Source organism: Falco naumanni, chromosome 2 (genome assembly GCF_017639655.2).
Source record: "Falco naumanni isolate bFalNau1 chromosome 2, bFalNau1.pat, whole genome shotgun sequence".
Lineage (NCBI taxonomy): Eukaryota > Metazoa > Chordata > Aves > Falconiformes > Falconidae > Falco > Falco naumanni.
In genome coordinates, this window is record NC_054055.1 from 34136345 (window position 1) to 34158612 (window position 22268).

General features: G+C 39.9%; 1 protein-coding gene across 2 annotated transcripts in view; it reads left to right on the forward strand.

Moving 5' to 3' along the window:
* ENOX1 (ecto-NOX disulfide-thiol exchanger 1) overlaps nucleotides 1-22268 on the forward strand; it is a 369627-nt gene that overhangs the window by 233050 nt on the left and 114309 nt on the right. The window lies entirely within an intron of this gene.

A 22268-nucleotide genomic window follows, 5' to 3' on the forward strand; every position in this document is an offset into this window, starting at 1 on the left:
CAGCTGATATTAGTGAAGTGAAGTTTTCCTATGAGGTGCTTCTTTACTTTCTGCCTGACTCCATAAATTGAATTTCAAGAGTTTGTTCTTGTTGTGTTTTGTCATTTAACTTCCCAAGCATAGTTTGGGAGAGTGTTGCAGAGGATCACTTATTCTAACAAGAGCAAAAATAGTATTTTGAAGACAGCAACAGATTTCACAGATAAGCCTACTTATATCAGACTTCATTGTTAAGAGTAAAAGCCTGATTAGTTTGGATTAATAAAACTTCACTGCTCCTGTAAGGTAGAGAAAAATAATTTTTATATGGGTGAGTGCCCTATAGACATAAGCCTCATGCCAGGCATATGACAGATCCCATCTGGAAACCTCATTGCCACTTCAGCTTAAGAAAAGCTGTGCGACATCTGGATCAGAGCAACATCCTGTCATCTCTGTGCCTATCCATGTAGGCATGGATGTAGTGATCCAGGTCATGGTGTAAATCACTCTGCCTCACCAGGGATGTGTGACTCTTAATTTTGGCCAAATATGTCCCCTTCAGACACTGGGAACTGAGTGGAGCTGTGCCAGTTCACAGCCTGGCTCTAAATTACCTGTTTTACAGGCAGGTAAACTAAGCTGCAAGAAAGCTGATTTATAATGAATCCATCTCAAGCAGAGAGTTTAGCTGGTGGAGTCTGTGAACTGATTCTTGGTCTCTGGCTTTAACCCCACGCTCATGATTAAAAGAAACAAGCAAAGCCATCTGCGGAGCCAGTTCTCTTCAATGTTTTTATCAATGACCTGTACGCAGGAATTGAATCCATAGTATGTTTGATGATGATGTTAAATCAGCAGGAGCTGTTTCCCTTGAGTTTAGAGAGACCTAATACAGAGATCTGCACAGATCAGAACGCTGGGCAGTCACCAACCATATGTTTAACCAGGACAAATGCCAGATTCTGCAGCTGAGACAGTGTAATCCAGAATGTATGTGTGGGTTGGGGGACAAGAGGCTGGAGTGCAGCCCTGCAGAAAGGCATCTGGGGTTTTTGGTTGATGAGAAGCTCAATATGAGTGAACAGTGTGCCCTGGTGGCCAGAAGGGCCATCCTGGGGTATTTTAAGCACAGTGTAGCTAATTGGTCAAAAGAAGTGATTGTCCCACTTTACTCAGCATTGGTGCAGCCTCACCTTGAGTGCTGTGCGTGGTAAGAAGGATGTAAAAATATTAGAACGTGTCCAAGAGGAGGCACAAAGATGGTGAAAGGGCTAGAGGGCAAGACTTAAGAGGAGCAGCTGAGGATACTAGGTTTGTTCAGCTGGGAAAAGAGGCTGAGGGGAGACCTCATTGCTCTCTACAGCTTCCTCATGAGGGTCAGTGGAGAGGGCGGTGCTGATCTCTTCCCCCTCTTGTCCAGTGATAGGATACAAGGGAATGACTTAAAGCTGTGTCAGGGGATGTTCAGATTGATTATTAAGTAAAGGTTCTTCACTGTGAGGGTGGTCAAGTACTGGAACAAGTTCCTCAGGGAATGTCTGTTGTTGTTCGAGAAGCATTTGGACAATGTTCTTCAATAGATGATTTAACTTTTAGATTGTCCTGTGTGGAGTCAGGAGTTGGACTCAATGATCATTGTGGGTCTCTTCCAACTCAGGACATTTTATGATTCTACATGCTGGTGGGGAAACAGCTTTTTCCATTTTCTAGTGGGGCTTTGCCTGCATGTGTTGCGCTCAACTTGAATGCGATTACCTCCAAACCTGAAAATAGCCACATGTCAAAATCAGCTTCTGCTAATTTCCTTTATAAGCATCTCAGTTGCAAATCCTGTGGAGGTTTGCCCACCTTTTTGTCTTCCTCTTTTCCTCTGTCTTTCCAGTTTCAGTGTAAATTGTGTCCTCTGGTACGCTCTGCAATCTCTACATGGCAGCCTCATCTTATGTCCAATGCTTTTCCCCACAAGAGGAGGTCTCCAGGACTTTAATTTCACTGCCAGTTCCCTCCTGCAATTTCTAAAATTATGTGTATCACGTATTGCAGGAGTGTTGTACAAGTCAGTTCGTATTTGTTCAGCATTTTCAATGTATGAAAGGTGCCATAAGTAATAAATATTAATTACTGAAGTGCTGCCTGATTTCTCTATGGGTGCAGAATAACTTCTTTGCTTTCCTGTTTTTTAAGACTTTCCTGTATTTTCAAGGTAAATAGGTGCTTTTGCACTTCATTGTGTTTCCTTATGATTCATAAATTTTTGACACATTTTCTTCATGGCAAATCCATAATGGCAAAACCACAATTTACCATGAAAAGACTTATAAACTTATTTACTGTAATCTATTTACTGTATCTGCATTCAGTGAGAGTTTGCATCACCATCTCACCATCTTCAACCAAATACCTAACTAGTCCTTAGCCCTTTCTGCCTTTTCACATTTTTTTTCCTATTAATCCTAGTAATGAACTCATCTTTGTCAGTAGTCAGATATTGGCTTACTGCTGTCATTTGTGACATTTCTTGGAGATTAAAATGATACACCCATGTCGCAGTGCTAACTTTTTATCTGTCTTTAAATATTTTTTTAATAATTTTAATTTATTAAATAAATAGTTAATTAAATTCATTTCTTTATTTCCTGCCTTGATGATAGGTTGCAAAGAAGTAAGTAGTTTAGATTAATCTTGGAGAGAGTGTGGTCTTTCCTGGATGCCTTTATATAACCTGCCATAGTCTGAAATGTGGTGTATGGTACTCATCTATATCCTGACATATCTCTTAGTTCTCTGATCTTTCAGTTTCCAAAGGATTTTTCCATCCACAGCCTTTCCTTCTCCAGACTAACTGGTTCGTAATTCCTAAATTGCAGGGTGTTTTTTCCCATAGTTACGGATCTACTAAGTCTTTTTAAAGGTTTTTGATGGGTTTTTTTCCCAGCTGTTGTTAACTTTGCTGCTGTGTAACATGCTGGGATGCCTGCCTTGTAACGGAGTTATGCTCCCCACTTTGCAATCTGTGGAGCTCTTGCCTAGCCTGAGAATTTGTTAAAATGACAAGTAAAGCTTCCACAACATCTGGCCAATACTCTTCTCACAGCCTGGGATGTAGGCTGTCTGGTCTTGGTAACAATTTTAAGCACTGCTAACCTTTTAATACCAGTTTAGATGATATCTGCACTCTATTTAATTCCTTATCTCTCAGTGCTGTAAAATTGGATTTTTGATCTGGGCAAATGTCAGAGCCTTTCATTTGTAAGATGGATTCTTGTTAATAGTTGTATAATATCTCTGCTATTTCTACATACATTTTGCTTACACTTAAGTGTTAGAAAGCTTACCTTTTTCCGTAATATTTGCTACTTCATTACATATACGCTATTATATGCATATATACATTTTATATATATATATAAATCACACAATAAACTGTAGTTTAATAATGCATTAGTTAAAGTGTGAAAGATTGATGTGACTGAAAATCATTTTCATTCTAAACATCCCCTTTCAGCAGTTTATATTTTTTTCTAAAAAATTGCCTTTTGGCCTGAATTTCTCATGGTGGATCTCAGCCTAGAGGGAAAAAAAATTGGAAAGGCTGGAGAAAATCTACTAATCTGCTTTTGAATTATCCAGGCCTTAAAATTGTTGTTTTCTGCACTTTGAGACTTTGAGAAAAATGGTTAAGTGAGAGGGGAAGGGTAGTTTGTACTCCACCTTTTTGAGATCTGAATCCTCTTTGTGCATTCAACAACTCTGATTCAAGTACATCTTTCTAGTACATTCAAGTCTGCTATTTTCTTACATCTTAGGACTAGCAGAATGTTTTATTTTGCTTTTGCTTTGGTACTTTTTAAGGGCAATTTTGGCATTGCTGAATTTGGTGTTCTTGTGCTTTTATTTGTTTCAGCAAATGGCATCAGGTCACCTGTTTTCTAAAGACATCCTGACAGGAAAATTATTTAGTTCTCTGGTTCGGTTCGGTTCTCCTTTCACTAATGAACTGTTGTCCTGAAAAACATGAAGCAATTTTGAGATGCTTTCCTCCAGGATGACTTAGATGACCTAAATATTTGTTAGTTAAAAATTGTATATGTCAAAAAAGTTCCCTGTTACAAATTAACATGAAGAGTAGTCCTTATGTGGCAATTCTTTTGAACTTAGTTAAGCTCATGTCCTATGCTGCATTTTTGCGCTTTTCTAGAAAAAAAGAGCAAACAACAAGGGCAGATATCCAAGACGAAATTTATAGATCTGCCTAGAAATCAAAGGTTTGCCTGAAAACTGGTGCCTTCTACTTATTTACAGTATAATTATTAAGGCACACTTTTCCATGTGAGTCTGGCCAACTTGCCTTAGAGCCTGAAGATATTAAAATTTTCAGTGGCCTCCCAGTCTTGCTTTTGCTGAGGTTAGATTTTGACCACTTGTACAAAATCCTAGTGAAATCAGACTAGGACACTTTGAAGTCTAACATGTTGCTTACCAAAAGGTATAGAAAAAAAAAAAATTATGGCCTCAGGCATGGTTTTTTTGACACTGGAGGTTGTGAAATATTAGACATTTACATCAACCTTTCTGGTTTTCCATTTGTCTTTGCTTTCCCCACACACTTGTCTTTTGACCTGGCTTCAGTGGAACATAGGAGCTGTCAGTTCCAATCAGGTCACCTTGCTCTGGATTGTGCTTTTGACAGTGTTGAGTATCACACACTTCACAGGGAGAGATGAACAAGGCAAATCACCACTGAAGTGCTTCTCCTCCGATGGGCTTTCCTCTTGATCATTAATATATAGAACAGACTTCCCCAGACTAAAGGTTATACTTCCAAATCAAGTCATAGCGCTAGCAAAACTTCACTTTTGGAAGCAGCACCTGTGACAATCCCAAAACTGCAACCCTAGACTTATTTTATGGTAACAGAAGGATATGGGCAATTTTCTTCTAGAAACTCCTAAATCCCAAGACATGAGGATAAATATCCCTCCCTCAATTTTATTAGCTCAAGACCTCCAAGTCTCTGGAGACATAATATTCAGATTATTTCTTCCTTCAGAATGAAGATTGTAACAAAAGGCAATCACTGTATTCAGATTTCAATTAGTGTCAATCATTTTTCCATGTGATGGGCATATCGGGCAGAACACTAGCATGATGGCTTTTCCTTCTCCTGCTCACTGGGGTATCTCAAGAGGTCACCAATTCCTATGCACAGTAGAAGATCTAAGGGTTATTTGAGAAAAATCAGGGGTGGGCTCAGTATTAAGCGTTCCTGCACCAGTCTGCCTTGGCTATGGAAAGTCCTTTAAGCTTCAGTGTCCTTCTACCATAAAGTAGATGAAGCATGCTTTATGAATTATTGTTGACTGCAGGTCATCATATGCTGGCTAAATTGTAAACACATCCCTCATTGTTCTGGTTGTGCACTATTTTTGTAACATTAATGAAGAAAAATCAAATGAAGTAGGAAATCAAGGTATATTTGTATACTGTACATTAAGTAGTGCTGAAGACTAAAAAGTCGGCTGGCTAGAAGGCTCTGCCAACTCTTGTGTGTATACTTCTTCTGTGGCCTCTCCATTACTGGAGGCTTGGAGCCACTGATAGCCATCTGGCAGTCTCATTTCATTTTACCCATGCTATCCCGTTACCTATTAAAGCTTCCTTTATTTACACTTCATTGCTTAGCTACTGAACCAGTGTGCCAATGAGCAGATCACTCGAATCATCCAAGACATGCCTAACAAAACACGGCTTCCTTTTCTGTAATTAATACTGAGCTCCTGTTAATTGATTACAGAGTCTATCCACAGAAGTTTTAAAGTGAGCTACTTGTATTATGACCTGAAGATAGTCAGTTTTCAGGAAAAAATGCTTGAGCATCTATAATTTTGGATTAAAGTTTAGCATGCTCCAGATGTAAGATCCAAAGTGCACAGGCAGCAGGTGAAAGCACTCCAGACACTCTTGTTCCCCTGCCCCTCTAAGCTGCGGACCACAAGTAGGTGCTGGAAGAGCTCAGCAAGCCTGGTGGCACGGCAGTGTACAGTGTGTTTACCTTTGTTCTGAACACTGCACTGGCTTGACATCTGGCAGTAGAAGAAGATATAAAAAGTCTTAATAAAATCTGCAGAGTTTTCCATAGGTTTTGCAAACCCCTTGAGTTTACAAGATATCTTCAGGAGGCATCTTTTCAGCTTTGATGGCTTCCCAACCTGTTTTATGTGTTGTGTTTTGTTAACAAGCCAGTCTATGAAGCAAGAGAAATGCAGTAAGGCATGCTCTGAAGAAAATCATATAACTTCCCTGATTTTATTCTGGTTCCTTCCTACTTTGTTTTTATAGTCTTCACTACAGAACCATTGCATTTTAGTCAAGAGGAAAAGATTTACTGTTTAAATTATCTGAATAAGCAATCCGAATAATTAAAGAGGTGTGAAACTTACTCTAAAGATTTAGAGTCAAGCTTGTACCCAGATAAAACTATGTATTTTTATTATTGAGACACAGAAGAATAGCAAGAGTGAAAGAGAATAGGTACTGTGGGAATTCCAATATGCAGAGCCACTGGGAAAATCTCTAAAGAAGTATTACATATTAGTGTAACAAGTAGGTTTTTTTCGTTGACCTGAAAAGCACCTGCAGAGTTAATCACACTTTCTATCATGTGAGTGTTACTCAAGGAGACTTCACACCAGGGGACATTAAAGTGCTAGGAACAAACACAGTCAGTTTACAACAGAAAAGGAGAGAGAGAGATTTGAAGGCCAGAGGAAATGTGGCAGAAACTCTTAAGTACCTTTGACAGACTATTCAGGGTTAAGTGTGCCTCTTAGGTCATTCAAGTGCCTCCTCTATATTAGACCTTAATTGAGGCCAAGGATGAAGATAATGATTAAAATCTGGTTGGTGCTTAAAGGTAAATAGTGCTTTTTAACATGGTATGAGGGACTGAATGTCCCATGTAAACAAGACTCAGAGGTGAGCAGGGGCACATACAGGGACTTACTAAATGCAAAGCTTGTGTTGTGTGTGGAGTAAAGGGTTTTTCAGGAATATGGTATATCTCTCTCTGTCATTATACTTTTGTCCATATGACCAGTTAACAGTTTAGGAAAACAGACTGATTACTATTTGGCCTAACTCTTCTTAACTGTCTCAAAATACCAGAATAAATTTTATGATGCGAGCCATATTGTTTGGATGCTTGGGTTTGGAGAATTTTTGTTGTTGGGGATTTTTTTCCCCCGTTCCTGGCTGTTGGTATTTATACCACCAAAATCTGTTTGGCATGTTTTTATTTGAAGCTACAATAAAATAACATAAAGAAATGTTTTATTTTCCCATCTTTTATCTCATTTTGGAAAGCCTCCATTCCCACTATTTTCCATGTGTTTGTTTATTTTAGACAAGAAAGCCTGTGAGTAGTTATGAGCATCCCGCTGCATAAAGGGTGCGTAAAGCCAAGAGGGTGTTGGGAATCATTTGCTACTGACTGTTCACTTCTGCTGGAGCACAGTTTATCTGCAGCACTTTCACTTCATACATCACTCCCCATCTAGGAGTTCCTTGGCTGACATGGGTAACCCCTGTGTGGTATACAGTTTGCTGATGGGAAAATTGAGTTATTGTGGATAGAAATCAACAGAAAGAGCGAACTGACCTTTTTAACTAATCCAAGACAAGGTATGAATACCAGGTTATGTATTTTCATGGGGAAAAAAGGCTTGTTAATGGCAGACTGTTTGGAGGTGACCTGCTGAGCACAGTTATGGTGTCTAGGTGGCAAGGTGAAGGCAATGCTACCTGAAGCCCTTAAGCCAAAGCTGTTTACAGGTTGTGTAGATGTCCTGCAAGCAATGAGCACAGTAGTCCCAAGAGGACTGTTAACTGGTCGGTGCAGAGCGCTCTCAGGAGAATGCAGTGATCAGGATGGCACAGATGGCACTGCCTGGGGGAGTTGCAGAGCAAGACTTCCTTGGGAGGGGGATTCTTGAATATGGATGAATCCCCAGTCAGCTCACCATATCAAGGTCTATAAAATCTTTTGTTCTTCCCTAGTCAGGCTCTCTCTTTGCCTGCCTGGGCTAGGTTGGTGGCTGCTTAGAACTTGGTCCCTGGAGAGCAAGCAAAAGAAGCTTGCTTTCTATATTTTACCTGGGGATGAAGGGCGTAAGCATAGTTTCCTTTCTGCCACCTGTCCTTCAAATGCCCCTTGCTTATTGCATGAGAATTAGGTCTCACAAACTGCATAAAGACAAACATCCAGTTCACTGCAGGAGTCTGTCTGTGAAACATCAGCAGAAGTGATCAGTGTGGAAAAATGTCTTTTGATGGTCCACATTGAAGAAGAAAGTTGGGCTTCAGCGAGCCTAATCTGTGGGCATGCAAGGGAGCTTGTAACATAATACTTTGCTAATGCTGACTTTGGTCAGATAAACAGTGGATTTACTGCACCTTCCCATGCTCTGGTGGTGACAAATGGTCTGCGTGACATCACCAGCTCTGAGTAATGTCTCTCTAATGGGAAGCAGCTGGTTGCTGGAGTAGTTCTGTTAGTGGATGTGGAGGTGAAACATAATTAAACTTAATACATACAATATGCTCTAATACTCTGCAGCATGTATTTAGATTGTGTTCTGCCCAAATATTAAAGATATCCTGTTACTGCGGCTTCAGAAATTTAATAGGTCTGTTTGTGTAACAAGGACAACTTTATCTGCCTTTCCTGTATGTGTACATTTTCTATTCGGATTTTTTTTTTCCTTAAATAATTGTTCTTTTGACCTTAGCTGATTGTTCTTTATAAATAATCTCCTCCTCCTGACCACAATGTCTAAATTATATAGTAATTATTTGTTATTTCTATTCAGGAAAAGCATAGAGATAGAGAGCTCCAGTAAGTTAAACACTGCTTGAATGTTTAAGAGTCAATCCTGGCCCAAATTGCACATGGTCTGTTTTCTTTTACTTAGATAATCCAGGTAGGTAAGGGACCACGTGGAACAATGGGATAATACTGATTGGCATGAAAAGCAGCAGTGATTACTGAGCTGCCTGCCTATTGTGTAGCTTTTTTTGTATGTATCTTGGCACAGCAATAATATGGTGGTAAGTGAAAAAGCAGTTTAACTCTTTTTATCTGATATTCTGAGTCAGGCATTGAGAAACAGGCAAACTCTATTGTGCACATTAGAAACTGGCAGACAATTCCTACATGCTCTTCTCTTTGACTATGCTGCGGTGACTTTTAGAGAAGGATTGGGAAAAGGGAAGTGAAAGAGCTTTGCTAGCATTTAAAGCAGACACCACTGTGAGAGAAGGTGCAGATGTGCTTATTGTCACCTTTTTTGTAAAGATCTGGCAGCAAAAGCTGTGTTTCAGAAGAAACATGTCCAGACTGCAGTGGATGAAGAGGGCAAGCTATATGCTTCTCCAACTCTTCTTCTTCTTTATGATAGAATTGTATTCCAAATGGTTCATTTAATGAGAAATAAACATGGAGTATTATAACCAACTGCACTGTTGAAGTTTGACCGTATTTTGAGCTGCATCTGTCAAATCTATTTAACCCTTCTGTTAGAAACCTCCTGTTTTGGGAGTTAATCTATGCTCAGGCTTGCATGACTGAGCCCTTTCCAGGAATAATCATTGAAACCATCTTTTCTGGAGCCTTTTGATAACAATTTTGTCACTTCAAGTATGCTTTGTAGATTAATTTTTTGAGACATTGCAGAGTGTCCTACAACTTTATACAATAGAATAGCCAGCACCATAAATAAATAGTCCTTACTTTATACACTAGAATAGCCAGCACCATAAATAAATAGTCCTTAAAAATAGCAATAAGCCCATCAAAATCAAGAGGATAGGAAAAAGTGAGCAGATTTTATTTTCTTTTAATTCCCTGATATTAAGTGTGATTATATCCAAATACAGTGCTGATGTCTCTTAATGTAATAAATATCATAGCATCCTGTTTTCTCTTCACTGTGCTTTTAATACTTTTGTAACCCCCTAGGGACTTAGAGAAGGGTCATGGGTTGTGAAAGGAGAGAACTCGGATGCTGCATCTGGATTTCAGGCCTGTGTGAAGGTAGCAGGGAATGGGAATGTGCAGCTGAGCAGCTTCAAGAGTAGCTGATTTAATAAACTGCTTATTATAAATATTGTGGGGTCCCTTTACATTATTAGCCAGAATTCAGTATATGAAAAAATTGCAAGTACAATTACTAGTTCATTCTTGCTATTCACGAGCATCTGTAAAGTAAAATATTTCTTCCGCTTCTTCCTACATACGTTGCCTTTTAACTTTGGATCCTTTTGTTCTGGTCTGTCTGATTACCTCAAGTAGATAATCAAGCTTGCTTTTATAATAAACCATAGCCAGTTCAGGCTTGTCATGACTGATTTATCAACTCCCAAAACTAAGGACTTTCAGCCTCAAGACAGAAATTTTCTGGCTGCAATTCAAGGTGTTAATTCTGAGCTTTAAAATCTAAATGTGGTTTGGAACACGTGTCCTACACTTTCCCTTCAAAAAGAGCAAATGGCCTGCATTTCTGTTGGTTTTTGTTGTCTGAGCAGAATTCAAGCTGGAATTAAGATAAAACAAGCCCAAACCATCCAATACTGCACAAATGGTCTTGCATGTAATCATCGTGACAAAGACTGTCCTCTTGAAGGCAAGGTGGCTATTATATATGAATGGAAGTTTATAGCGGTGGGCTTCATCTCCGTGAAGGATCCCAGCATGTATTCGCCTGTAATAAACCACTTCAGCACCACCCTGATGGGGTGGCCCTGGTCTTTACACATGTGCATGCCTTAGAAATGTAAAGGTGCAGTGCTAAGAAAACAGAATGATGTTAGCTAATGACTCATGTACACCATTTGATGTCTCTTAGGAACTGCCTCTCTTCCAGTTTTTTACCTCAGCAGTTGAGCTCATCGGGGACATGAGAGCTAACCATCCTTCCAACTATTCATCCAGGGATTTGAGGCCCTGAGTTCTCAGTGGAGGGCTTTTTTACTGCAGCTCCTTTAACAGATGGTTGTGTTCCTACCTCCCCACCTTCTCTTTGGGCTGATCTCTAGTTTTCCATCAACAAAGCGTCAGTGTAGATTTGAATGCTATCTCTGTAATGCAACAGATACCTACTAATGGGCATTAATGTCTCAGCTACCTCAAGTAGTAACAGAGATTCTAAAGACTGTGTAACAGAAACATTATTACACATCTGCACATTCTAGCCACTGTTCCTGTATACTGTAATTCTCACTTCTTACTGCTAACAGGCTTCAGGTTGTGGATCTAGTGATATTTCCTCAGTTTTTTCTTGTTAGAATTCAAAAACAGTTTGGGTTTCACACATTTCCCAGGTTTGCCTTATCCTACCTCAATAATTTCACATTTTCTGATGCAGAATGACATCTGGCCTCTGTGGGCCACGTTGCATGAGAGCCACATCTCACTAGACTCGGTTACATGACCTGTTATTTGTTGTGCTCCCAAGATTTGTTTCATCTGTAGGCTTGAGATACTGTATTTAATGCCTCATCCACATATGTATATAGTAAGCATGAACTAAAGAAGTCCTCCAGAGAACTTTTTTTATTACTCACCATGCTTTTATGATCAAAAGATGACAACTTGTCATACTATTCTTTTATGGTTATGTTACAGATTGAAAGTATCAGGAAAGTCCGTGTTACTTGATGGCTGCATATAAATAGACTTTACAGGTTTGCAAGTACTGCTCGCTCTGCAAACTCATTTGGGAATGTAAAGGCTAACAAACCTGGTTTTGCTCTGGCATCAGTAAAATCCAGTAGTAAAATGTTGCTGGACAAATATTGTGATTGGAGCCTTGATTGTCCCCCCTGGAGTTCCAGAGATGAACATAGAGGGGAGAGTGATCCCAGGGTTAGGCAGAGAGAGCCCCTCCATCAATAATATGGACCAGAATAGGACCCAATTTCCCTCTTCCACTGCAGAGCCAGCAGGAAAAAGAGATTGTAATTTTTTTCCCTTGTGTTAGTAAAATAAAGAAAAATGTATCTGACTGTAAAAGACCAGGCTTCATCTGTCTTTTAGATTAGAAAACCCAGAAAACAAACAAACAAACAACAAAGTCTTTTCCATCACATATCATTAACCCCCTCATTTAATCCCCAGGCCCACTTGCAGCCTGTGCTGCCCTGACCTCAGAGCCTGCATGCCAGTATCAAATCAACCTTGGCAGATGCAAAGGGGAGGAGAAGAGGCAGGGTCACAGCAGGCTCCTCCAGTGTGCATCTGCTCACAGAGCAAGGAAACAAGTGCTGCACTTTTCTAGGAGCAGGCTGCACACCCGCGCGCATCCTGCATGAGGCGGGATTTGTGGGTAAGAGTTATATTGTTTTCTTGGACCAACTCATGTAGCTGGAAAAATATGCACCAGCCTTCCAATGGTCTGAGGCAACCAGGGGACTAAAACTTTAATTATAACAGACAGTAAAAAAGGTGAATTCAAAGGAACTAGCCATTTTGTAGCACATTATGATTTTCCTCCCTTTATTAATCTTTTCATCTGCAACAGGCTTACCTATCCATTCCTTTACAGAATAACCACTGTGTCATCACTTCCCTTTTAATATTCCCTTCTCTGTTACAGGTGCCAACCAGCTTTTTTAATCTACCTACTTAATGTGTCTAAACTCAAAGGATATGCTCCCTACTTGTATTTAGCTTGGAAGTTCGCTGCTTCTGTCTCAGACCTGAATATGGGCTTCCCTTTTTTTTTTTTTTTCCTGACTATATTGGCCCGTAAACCTTGTCTTGTTTATGACTTTAGACCGTCACAGCTACAGCAATACTGTTACAAATGTGTGACATTATTCTTAAAGCAGCCCTCCAAATCCACACCCATAGGATAATGGTCGATTTATGGCTATAAGGAAAAGATCTCTTGTGTAAGAGGGTTAGTCTTCTTCTAAGGGCAAAACAACAATTTAACTAGTTTTTATACACAGAAGACTTTCTTTTATTTCTTTATTCTTGTTCCATGCCTCTTAGTCATTAATCTCTCCTATGGAAATGTCAAATACTTAAGAAATTGAAACAAATTTGCTGCTTCCATATTTACTTTTCTTATAATTTATAACCACAATGTCTTAAAAAAAGCTCCAGCTTCTCTTCCTGTGCTATCTCCTCAATCCCTTTTGCCTCACTGAAAAGGGACTACCATCCCCTTTCAATCTGACACATTTACACATTTTTCATCTTGTCCCTTTTGCAACAGTTTTCTAGTCAATGGCTTTTTTTGTAGTTTTCATGTGATGAAACTTTTCAATGACTTAAGCATGTCTGAACATCCCATCCTTGTCAGTAAACAGTCTTGGCATTTGCCTGTATGCATAGTCACTCAAGAATATAACAGGTTTTTTCTAATGTGGCTCAACCAAAATAAGAGTGCTCTAAGTCGCTTATCTGGTTCACAGGAAGTTTTCCACCAAGGCCAAGTTCAAAATTTAATTCCTTCTTGTTGCTGATTTAATGAGATACCCCAGTAATTTCCCAGCAGTTTCATTATAGCAAGGAAGTAGGTACGAGGTTCTGCCTCCCTGTTACTGGATGGGCAAGAGGAGTGCCAAAGAAAGTATTGTGATGATGGCAGGTTTCTGTCATAGCTTCTGGAAAGAGACAGGAATCTCCTTCAGGGAAGGCAGAGATTACTGTGGGTGGGCTGAATCACTCTACGCAATCTTCCAACTTTCCCATGGGCCATGTGAGGAGGTGAAAAGGCTCCTATCTGAGGTTCTGTGTTTAGATGTTTTGGTGTGGGTAATGTGAATCCCTCTGAATCTATAGTGAGGTCCTGAGTTGGCCTTATCTTCGTTTCAGCTGAAAGGGAATTTCTACAATACAGCTACTGCTTTGTTTCTCAGTGAACAAAGAATGTCCTCACAAAAAAACTCATCATTCCCTGATATCAAATTAGACCTAGGATGAAAGTAGGCTTTTGCTTCAGAACTAGAATAGAATTACAGAAAGGTTCCTGGACTGTGTCGTCTCAGAGTTGTCATGTTGCAAAACAGGGGAAGAAGCAGAGAAAAATTTTATTTTCCTGGGATCAGCCTTGCTTTGTAGATTTTAGATAGTATCAGCCTTTGAATTAGGAATGTTGCTGTGGCATTTAGGCCATTGCAAACTGCTGTGTTCATGGGAAACTGCAGAAACTGTGCTAACAAACAGATGGAGGTGGGCAGAGGACGGGTGAGGTTCCTCTCTCCTAGGAACTCCTGCTAGGCCTATGTGACAGAGCTAGAGGGAAGAGGTATGGGGGGGTGGGAGAAAGCTGGGCTACCAAATCCGGGCCATTGTGGTCGCTGAGAAGTTGTCAGAGAGGAGGACGAAGTTACTTTGAAGAACTGTCATGAGAGACAGCTTTGTACTAGCTCACGCAGCTCGTAGAGAAAGCAACTTTTTGGTTCCAAATCCAGTATTTCTTGTATTTTGTTAATTAAGAAGCTGTGAATGATTACGCATTACACTTAAGCAGTGCTGTAAAATGCGTGTTTTGTGTGCATGGATACGCTGAATGTGACTTTAGACATACACTCTGATGCCATTTCTCCACTAATTACAATTTAGAGCTGCCTGTAAGTGGAAGAGTTTACTATGCTGATATTTACTGACAGAAAAACTTTTCAAATCAACTTCCCAGCCAGATGTTCATAAACAGTGGTTTGACAGTTGGTCCGTAAATCAAGTCAAGCATTTCATCGTTGTTCTCTTAGGTGGCTGTTGCATTTAAGCCTGTTTAGCTAAACACATACATTTACTTAAGTTGAACTGTAAAAATCACATCTGGAGATCTTTTCTGTGAAAGAAAATGCCAAAGGGTCTTACAGAAGGATCAAGCACATTTTACAAACCGTGGTTGGGTTTCTGGAATTCAAGCTGAACAAATGTGCTCTCAGCTTTTGAGGGGATCAAGGGCCAGTATTATTTAAATGTTCTTTTTACTTGTGTGGCACTCTGCAGGGAATGTGCTCTCCGCCAAAGCATTCTTACATTTCTCATTCCATAATGAGTTTCTGTTTTCATCCTAGCCACCTGGGACCCTGGCACAGCCGTGCTAGTAGCAGTGGAGTCACACTGGTGAAACTGGATGCGAAGTGCAGTCCAAAATATTTATTTTAGAATATTCTGCTCTGCAGTAGACTGCCTTCAAAGGGGAATGTCAAAGAAGGAGTTGCTGGGTGTTTTACATTTTTATCTTTGCTTGTATCAGTCATCTGTCTTTTATCCCTCTTCTTCCTTTTCAAGATATATGAGATTCTTTCTCTCCTGAAGAGAGGGGTTTTTTTCCTCCCTACCTCTCCACCTCTCCACCCCCCACCCCCCCTTTTCTTAGAAAATCATGCTAATAATCTGTGGTTTGCTCATCTTCTAAAATCAGTGTTACTATGCATTTTAGCTTTGCTGAGTGTCAGTTTGGTTGCTTTGCTTTTTCATATTCAGTTCACAACATGAAGGAGAATTTTGCTGAAATTTAACAAGCCCTAGGGAAGAAGATTCAGACAAGTGCCGTCAGATTTATAAAGTGGCAGATAAAGTGGGAAAAGTTTTGCATTACTTCTGCCACATTGGGTGTTCTTTTGATGGATGGGCTATATCTCATCTGTGATTCAGAATGACGTCAATTCATGTTTGAGGGGTGCCATGACTGTGGCTCTTCATGATAACATAAAACCTATAATCTGGAAATGTTGGAAAAGGTGAGTGCAAAAATAATACACATGAATTCCTGGCCTATGACCATAGTTAGTTTGTGATTTAGTTCTCAGGAACACAACCTGTTTCATAATGTGAGACTGGCATTTAATCTGAGAAACCTGACTGTTTTGAGAATTATACAAGATGGCATGGAGCTCTTTAATACTTAAGTGACAACAAAACATAAAGATGCTGGCCATAATTCTATCTGAAGTAGTATACTTTACTGTGAAGCTCAGACGAGTACACTCTTGATTTAAATATCAGTGTGTGGTGTGAAACATAAATCCTCTCAGTGCTGGAACCTGGAGACCAAAGGAGCCAGTCAGAAACTTCTCTGAACAGTAAATTTATCAGTTGGGTTTAAAGTGCATATGCTAGACTTAGAAAGGACCTTTCCTAACCTGGTCCTTCTGTCCCACTTCATCAGCGCAAAGAAGCTATAAAGCTGCCTTAAATGTGAAAGGCTGAAAATTCGCTGGCATGGCAAGGGTGGTTGAAAGCTGGCATTACACAGAGCAGAGCTGGCAGGGCAAACGGCCCATTAGCAGCCTTTGTTAAGTACCCCAGCCCCACAAAACTCAAAACTGTCCGGAGGCCACTTCAGCACAAATTGAAGGACAAAGCGGTCACTAGCAGTCCCAGGTTCTAAAAGCCTGTTCTCCAAGCTCCCCTAATACAGCTGTAGTACAGCTGAGAACATCACCCGAAGAGCTAAACGGTTCAGCTGGTGTGGGAGGAAAAAAACAAAGAAAAGGGAAAAAAAAAAAAAAAAAAAGACACCCAAATCTACTGACTCTAGTGAATTCAGCCAGCCGAGCTGCATGGGCCACATCCAGATTTTAAGCCACCCCATGCCAAACAAACTGATGTCATCACCAGTCACAGTCCCTTCTCTCCTTTCCCACCAGCAGCCCCTCAAATGCCTTTTCCTGTGCCTATCGTAGAGCAACACGGCGAGCTAAGCTGTGAGCTGCTCCTGACAGAAAGGAAGACAAGGGTGGGTAGGTGATATGGTCAGCTCTGACCTGCTCTCTCTTTGGCCTCTCTCTCTGGCAGGGGTACCTGCAAGAAGCTGTCATCAGCTGCCCGGTCCTCACTGACTGGTTGAAAAGCTGTTTTCTGCCTCCCTGGTGAAAATGGTGTTGGGTGCTGAGCTGGCAGCTGGTTCAGAGTAGACTAGATACATCCTGGTCATGATGTATCCTACTGCAGATTATAGTCTGAAAAGTTTGTTTCCCTTCAAGACTCCTGCAGAGCGGAGATTTTTCAAGTGAAATGCCCAGCAAGCAAAAAAAGCCAAAATTCCAGAACTTTGCAAACCTCTTCTAGGATCAGCATGAAAGATGTTTTTCCACATAAATGAGGAGAGATACAAGAATAACAAAACTTGGGAAAAAACTGTGTGCTGGCTCTGTTGCTTTCCATGTTCAGTTGCTGGAAAAATCACAGGCAGAACATACTGGGCAAGACCCAATTAGCTGCTCCAGACCTGACAGTCTTTTAGGAGAACCAGGCTGCTCAGACAATGTTCTGATTTAACCACTCTGATCTCAGCAAGTGTCACAAGGTTAGATTCATCCTTGCTGGCTAAGCTGGAAACTTTGCAGACTGAAGGCAAAAAGAGGACAGAAAGTATAAGGCAACTTTAGGTTTCAAGTTATAAAAAGCTGGCACAAATAATTTCAAATGTTGACAATAGCTGAGATCTTTCTGCTTTAACTCCTTCCTTGGTTGCTGAGTGGGAGCACAAACATAATCCAGCACATTCATGGAAGGTGTAATCCTTTTTGATTTCAGCTGTTAAAGCCAAAAATAGATCAATTTTTCAGAATATGAGTGACTATCATTTTATTCAAAGGCATTATTTGCCACAATTTTCAGGTAGAGTTTAAAGAGAATCGCAAATATTATTGCTACAGCGTGAAAACTTTTCACCTCTGAAATTTTTACCATATCCTCCCTCCAAAGTCTGGAGGGGCTACAACTGCCAAGACAGAACACCATTTTTTAAAAAAATAAAAGAATAATTAAAAAAGGTCCTTTTCTCTGGCTCTACTTCTGCAGCAGTTGTTTGGACAAAAATTTTCCAGAGTATTTCAGCCTCAGGCAGGTATTCAATGGGTAAAATTTCAGTTCAAACTATTAATTATTGGCAAAACTAAAAGCAACTGACAACAGGGTGTTGTAATAAGAAGTGTCAAATGATTTTAATAATAGATGAACTTAGCAGCCCTGCCTCCTGTTTTATCATTTTGAACACTTCTGATGTCTAAGGTCTGTGATGCATTTCTCTGTGTGGTTTTGTCTGTATTTCTTTCTTTATTTGTATTTTAATTCTGATAAAGTCTTTTTTCAGTTAAGTTAAGTTTTACATAACGTGGAGTTCCATGGGAATAATTTCTTGTTGCAGCTAAGAAGTGTTTCCACCTACCTGTTCTTCATTTACAACCTCTTTATTTCACTAAATGCTTCCCAGTTTGTATCATGGAGCAGAATCCACAGAACCTGTCCACCTACCCCTTTCTGTAAAATACATGAGCTTTGTAATGCTCCTACACAGCTGCCTCTTCTCCCCAGTGAGCAATCCAAGGCTTTTTCAGCAGTGGTTCCTATGAGCTACTTTCTAATGTTCCTGATGGTACTCGTTGTCCTATATTTGCTGTGCTTTTATATTTCTTGGGGAGAGTGGGGTGACTAATTCAGTGCGGTGTGTCAGGTGACAGTCTGGCTTTTCTAAGAGGCTTGCAGTATTTTTTCCCATACTTTTTCCTCTTGTCCCTTTTTCAGGCTAACCTTTAATTGGCTTCCCTGGCCCCTTCGATGCAGTGCCACACTGCCAGATCTTTACTGCACGAGCCATTCAGCCCATCCTCTGCAAAGAGCCTCATTTAGGATTTGTTAGCACTGACATCCTTGTGCCCATCTGCCTTCCTTGTGTTTGGTTCCTCTAAAATGCCTTTTGATTATTTTTTTTTTTTCAGGCAATCAATTTTATGCCTTTTGTGGGTTTTGGTCCCTCTCTTTTCAATACAATTATTGACATGTTACCTCCAATCACACTGCTCATCTCAGATAGAAAGTGCTTGTTTGTTCCTATTCTTGGTTTTCCTATCTCTTTGGCCAGTTTCTGATCTGTATCAGTCATGACAAGACCTTGCCTCTCACTTTATGCCTGTGCAATTTCTTTGACAGCTCTTGGGAAGGACCTTATCAAAGACTTTTTGCAAGCTTAAATAATTACACACTACTTATTGAGCATTGCTCAATTATGCTGCATCTATTGTATATCAAATGTCAAATATGGCTACACCTTTTTCTCCAATACATTTGCATGCTACAAGTTTTGGATGTTATATTGCTCTAGTACTAGAGATTGTAGTTTGACAACCTTTAAAAAAAGTGCTTAACAAAGCCTGTGAAGGAAGTTTGGGTTGGAGTTTCTTTTTCATATTGGAAAAAGATGCTAAAAATATATTAAGAACAGTACTGTCATGTGTCCTTGAACTGAGAACCAACACTGGCAATTTTCATATTGGAACATATTTTTATAGTTGATGTACAAACCTCTGAAAAAAAATGGTTTATTAAAAACTACTGGCAGAACCCTATCTGCAGAAATGTACGTGCTGAGGCAAAAGAAGCATCTTAATATGGATAACACTTTCTAGCCCATAACTGTTGCAAAGAAATGCATTTTCCCTAAAAATGGAATAAAGCATCATTATCATTTGAAACAAACTGTCTGGCATCATTTGGCTTTATCTTAAATGTGCAAAAAAATGGGTACTTCTTGAAATAATGAATGTCTCTTCTGTTCTTGGTGTTTATAAACCTGCATCTTTCTTAAAAGCATTGTCAAAGTGAGTCACACGTAGAGTGTTCTGATAATAAATTGTAAATACCAAAAAGGCTAATTTCATTTCTGAATGGTGAGGTTGGTTCTGTGTGTGAGTGTGTGTGAAATTGCTATGCCTTTAGTTCATTGCTCTGAAATATTAGCAGATGAACCTTTGGTTCAGGCTGCCAGAAATTACAGATGAAATTTTCCAGCAACAAGAATTTTAAGTTACAAGTTTTGCACACAACCACTAATATAATCTAAATTAAAATGTGTTACGCACAAGAGATACAAAGCCTGGATTCTTCCTTAATCAGGATACAAGTTGAACTAATTTTGTGCACAGTTTCTCACTCTGCTTCTTGAAGTATGCTGTACATTTATAAAGACTCCTGATTTCTTTTCAAACAAGATCTTTTCCCTGTTAAACTGGATAATGAAATATGTCATTGTAAGAATGTCATCAAGATTGCTGCTTTGTAAGGAAAAAAAAACCCTTTTTTTTTAACCATGCTGAAAGACAGCTAAGAGCAATGAGTGTATTGTAAACTATTTTGGAGGTACAGAAATGCAAGTGTTCTTCTTTCTACTGTAAGCGTTTCTCACCTTTCGTCCTTTTTTTTTTTTTTTTTTTTTTTTTTGGTGAGGAACGTGGTGAGAGGTTTGTGTTTGTTAGGAAATGAAAGCTATGTCATAATAAATTCCTTGACAACACACAAGAGCTTTATGCAAATGTTCTAAGATTTATTTTTTTTTCTGGTTGATTTGGAAGTTTCTTTTTTACCCATCTTATTTTCACCTCTTTTCTTGAAGACTTCAGGCGATGCTGTGATTGGGCTAGCTAATGGCTGGCCAGAGAGCCCCAGCTGTTTGATATTTGGCACAGCGTTCTCTGCATGCTCAGTGCTGGTTTATTATTAGTTGAGGCATGCATTTCCCCTTGCTGTGAGAGACAGGAGAGGTAGAAGGAGTCACTGGGGGCCAAAAGCATTAACCCAGTTCTGTGCACTGCCCTGCACAGGTCCCAGGGTAACTTAAAAGAACCTCAGGATGATTTAACCCATCCCAGCTGGCTGCCCCTGAGCTATTTGCCAAAATCAAGGTTTATTAGTCTGCACCGTTCCATTGATAATGGCTCTGGTACTGAGGCCCTGGGGAGGGAGGCCTGCAGAGCAGCTGGCTACTTTGGCATCTCTAGCTGCTGATGACCTTCCTTGTACTAGAGATGTGCCCAGATGGTGGAGAGAAGGGTTTTCTGCTCTGTGGGAGATGCAAAAGGAATGGAGATGAGCTGAAAAAGCTAGTTATAATGTTATAATTATTGTACTTGTGCTGGAAAACTTTACGGTTGTGACCCAGATGTCAAAGGATGCAGACATGTCTAAGTCTGCTGAAAGGCTGAAATAACAGCTTTCAGACATATGGACTACCCTTATTTACCTTAGCATGACACACAGTCTCCTGACACTGTTTTAATGTCAAGCCTCTTCTAAATTGGTCAATAGAATAATTACTGTACTCAAATTATGTGTTGAAGAAGGGGAATTTTTTTGTTATGAAGTTAGAGGTATCCCATTTTGGATTTCTCTACCAGCCATGAAGAGTACTCCAGTTACCACCATTGCCAGCCATTTGACTATTGTGCCTGGCTGCCTAAAATAGGCACTTCAGAGAGCCGAGAGGACGCTTGTGCTTGTACCATCAAGATCTAAAACCAACCTGTCAGATTCATAGATGGAAAGGGAAGTTGAACTGTTATCTTGAATTGCAGCGAATGCACCAGGAAATTTTCAAACCCTGTGAACTCTGAGAAGGGGAGAGGTAGTCAAAGGAAGCCTTAGTTAATGAAGAGATGTTTCAAAAATTATCAATCTAAATACTTTCAGTTAAAGCACATTATTACATTCACAAGCTTATTTGTATAATCTTTTCTATTTGTTTGTGAAGAACACAGGTCAAATCACAGGTGTAAGGATGGAAAGGATAAAAAAAATCTTCTGTTTCATAAGCAACGTACTCTATTTTTGTCTAGCACACTTTATTACCCTCCCTTCTGGTAGGTGTCTAGCTAAAACCTGAGGGTGTTGCAGATACTCCACAGCCAAGGGTGCTGCAAGTTGCCCAAAGCTGGAGAAGAAACAGTTGCCTGAGCACTGTGTCACAATTCTATGGTCTTTTTTGCCATTCTTCCTCATTTGAATGTAGAAGAAATTGTACTTTAGATGGTTCTTCCTGTTCTCTTGATTTATACAACTTTCATCTCATACTCCTCAACGCAAAAAATCTTAAGTTGCTCATTGTGTCAGATTTTACATCCCTTGTCATCTATGTCTCTGTGCAAGCTCTCTCATCACCACAGCGCACTCTTTTCCTCCCCTCATGGCTACCCAGTCCTCAGGCCGTACCTGGCCAAGACCCCTGTGAAATCACAAATGCTTCTGTTTTACGTGGAAATATGCTGCCTGTGGACTGAGCCTGCTGTTAGCAAGGACACTTGCTTCTGTAAAGCAGCTTAGTGGGTTTCTCGTGGTCCTGAAGAGCTGTAATAACTAACAGTCTGTATTTGCAGTAAGAGCTAAGCACATAGAAATGTTTTCCATTTGCTGAGGTGCTAGATGGCTTTTAAAGCCAAAATCTAACAAAAATAGTCATAGTGCATTGGAGTTTAATTAAGACAGCTCTTTTTAT